The following is a 3036-nucleotide window of genomic DNA, read 5'->3' as shown; positions in this document are numbered from 1 at the left end:
TATGTGTGAGGATTTCATAAGCTTCGCAATTAGTGAATGAAAAGCTTAACATCGATTGAAAGGTATTTTTAATCTGAAGTATCAGTGAGAAGTTGTCTTAAGTAAATGGAAATTATGGAATTGTTGTTGCGGATTTTGGGTAGAAGACGAAGAATATGGACAATGTTTCGGGATTTCATTTGAACAAGTAACTGATGGACAATGTTAAGACATTTGAGTGACTCCCATCATTAGATTTGAACAAAATAACGCATTTAAGAGATACATGGTGGTACAAAACAAAAATTCAGTTGCCAGCTTCTAAAAAAGACGGTAACAATAATTCCCATAAAAAAAAGAACACCATATTTGCGAAAGTGAAGTAAAAAAAGTATTACAATTTACAGAAGAAAATTTTATGCGATCATGTTATGAGTCGTCAGTCGAACTAAAGTAGTCTTACTAAGTTGTTACCAGACCAACTAAAATACTCTTAATAATTTGTTACCAGTCCAACTAAAACAGTTTCACCCTCGCCTTCAGCATCTACGTTCTCAATGATTGAAGTCTCCGATTCCATCCCATCTTCACCATAATCCATCTCATATGTAGCTTGTTCTTTTCTTTTATGTACATCAACACCAAGATCTTCTGCTTCGATATCATTGCCACCCCCTTCATCGTCATAAGTTTTTCCCCCTGTATTATGTTATTGCTTACAACAATCATCCTTATCTCCCTCTTTCTCTTCCTCAATAACAACTTTAGATTCCTTACCCATATTTGTAATTCCAATGACTTCCGATACCATGATCAAATGATTTTCCTAGAGTCTCAACTCACCTAAAAATAAAACATCCAAGGTCTGCATACAATCATCAAGTGTAATATTCATATAGGGTGGGGAATGTTCAGGTCCAAAGACCTTGATTTCCAGCTTAAAAACAATTGTGACCTGCTGTTTAGAAATCCTAGAACGAGGCCCGTACACGGTTAATGAGTTTAGCCATCTAAGAGTGCACAAAAATGAAATATACAGTCGCTCCGGATAGTGATTAAGTGATATAAGAAATAAACTCCAGATTCTAAGTTCAAAACCTAAACCTATTGATAGGCAAGCAATGGTTGAATAAAGTGTCTACTTACCTTGTCTTCCCCTTCTGCGAGGGGCAGGTCATAACAGGAGTCTGGATTTTCTCAGAAGCCCTCATTAGATTTTCTTTCAACCGAGGGACACCCATAATGACGTTCATTTCACCTTGACCGGCAAGATGGAAAGTATTGAGACTGCAAAAAATAAATAAAAACAGACATTTGAATATTTCAACATAGTATAATGACCATGCTAAAAACATGCCAACGGAAGTCAAGGAAAAGGGTGATCCTCTATAATTTAAATCATCTTCAAAAAAAACCAACTCCATTCAATAGCTCATTGTCTCTAAGTAATATATTCAGTGTCCATTCTCGAAATTAGCTCAGTTTTGATCTCTATAGCCTGCAGAAGGATATGCAGATGGCAGTGCTTACCTATACTTGTTTCATATACATGCTAATTTGTTTCTAATACTTGTTTCATATACTTGCTAATTTAACACAACACTTCATTCCCATATCATCCATCAGACGGTCTTTTTAAAATAAATTAGGCACCACTCTAACACGGTAGCATAATATAAATTGGGTACCTCTTTAAGGAGGTCGCAAAATATTAATTGGGTACTTATTTAACAGGGTCGAAAAATTTAAATTGGGTACCTATCCAAAACGGCTGCATAATATTAATTTGGTACTTCTTTCACAAGGTCGCATAAATTACAATGGAGTGCAGTAATTTACGAAGACTGGATAGTGTTTTCGTTGTCTTTCCGTTGATGCTTTGTAAAGAATGTCACATTTTACTGCACACCCAAAATGTGGTTAATGTTGCATAGAAGAGCTGCAACCCAGCAATTTGAAACATATATAATATTATATACAAAAGATAAAGTACAAATTACTAAGATATTCGAGTGAAACTCTATGGTTTGAACAGACAAAGATAAATTTTATGGTAACCACGAGCCCTTGAATTTTAAAATTTGTTGCAATAGCATTAAATTCACCTTATTGGACACTAACATAGTTTAAGTTATCATTTGCTGGAAGTTAAAGTTGCATCAGTTTGAGCCAGGGAAATATTGTATTGTGTAAAGCATAAATATTGGTTTTGGAGACACTGTTCAATTCATAAGTAATGCAGCAATATGAAACTGAGAGAAACTATGAATCCAATTTAAAAGGTTTAATCGACTATCAGTCTCAAATACCTCACAACCTAATCACAGTCAATTCAAAACAATCAAAATAAGAGTATTTTTTCCAATTAAGGTTTCAAGAACAATATCAAATCAGAGTCAAACCATTTAACAATCAAAATCAAAAAATAATTAGAGATAAAACTGTCAACATACCACATTAGACAATCAAAACTTAACACAAATCAAGGCTCTCCATCTACTAATTCTAGTACACACATTCATTTAGAGAATACAGTAGGGTTAGTTGCAGGTTCACTATTAGGTTCAATTGGTGTCGCTGGTGTCATTTGCCACAATCTCATCACAAACCCAAATTAGGGTTCAATTACAAAAAAACTTAGTTTCACCAACAGTAGACAATACACATGCTTAATACCAACCTAATCATAGGTGAAAAAAAAATAGTGAATTTGGGATTCCCCTCCATCAGCGCTCGATCCTCCTGATACTTTTTTTCACACAGCCACCGGAGAAGAACAAGGCAGTAAGTAGGATAAAAGGAGGAGAAAGAGAACTGAAGGAGATCGAAGTTTAAAAGAGGAAATATAATGTGTCATTCGGTTATATCATTTACGGGTCTGGGTTATATACTCTGCCCATTGCACATCTGGTTAAGTCTTAAAGGGCTAAAAGGTATTTTAGACAAGATTCGGGATCAAACAGCCTTTACCGTTTTGACTCAGTCCGTCAATAAGGTTTGATTGATATTGTGTCCGTCTATAAGGTTTGACTCAAACCTTTAGATTTCCACGAGGAT

General features: G+C 35.0%; 1 long non-coding RNA gene across 2 annotated transcripts; it reads right to left on the bottom strand.

The window, feature by feature from the left end:
• Nucleotides 1-347: 347 nt before the first annotated feature.
• Nucleotides 348-2810, bottom strand: LOC113334480. Of its 2 annotated transcripts, XR_003352834.1 has the most exons (3): nucleotides 2660-2810; nucleotides 1738-1880; nucleotides 348-1266 (listed from the first exon to the last, which is right to left on the bottom strand). It is a non-coding gene; the product is annotated as an uncharacterized LOC113334480 (long non-coding RNA). The 2 variants fall into 2 exon arrangements; XR_003352833.1 differs by lacking the exon at nucleotides 1738-1880.
• Nucleotides 2811-3036: the final 226 nt, after the last annotated feature.

This window comes from Papaver somniferum, unplaced genomic scaffold (assembly GCF_003573695.1).
Source record: "Papaver somniferum cultivar HN1 unplaced genomic scaffold, ASM357369v1 unplaced-scaffold_137, whole genome shotgun sequence".
Lineage (NCBI taxonomy): Eukaryota > Viridiplantae > Streptophyta > Magnoliopsida > Ranunculales > Papaveraceae > Papaver > Papaver somniferum.
The sequence above is the reverse complement of the archived record's forward strand: the minus strand, read 5'-3'. Positions and strand labels throughout refer to the sequence as shown.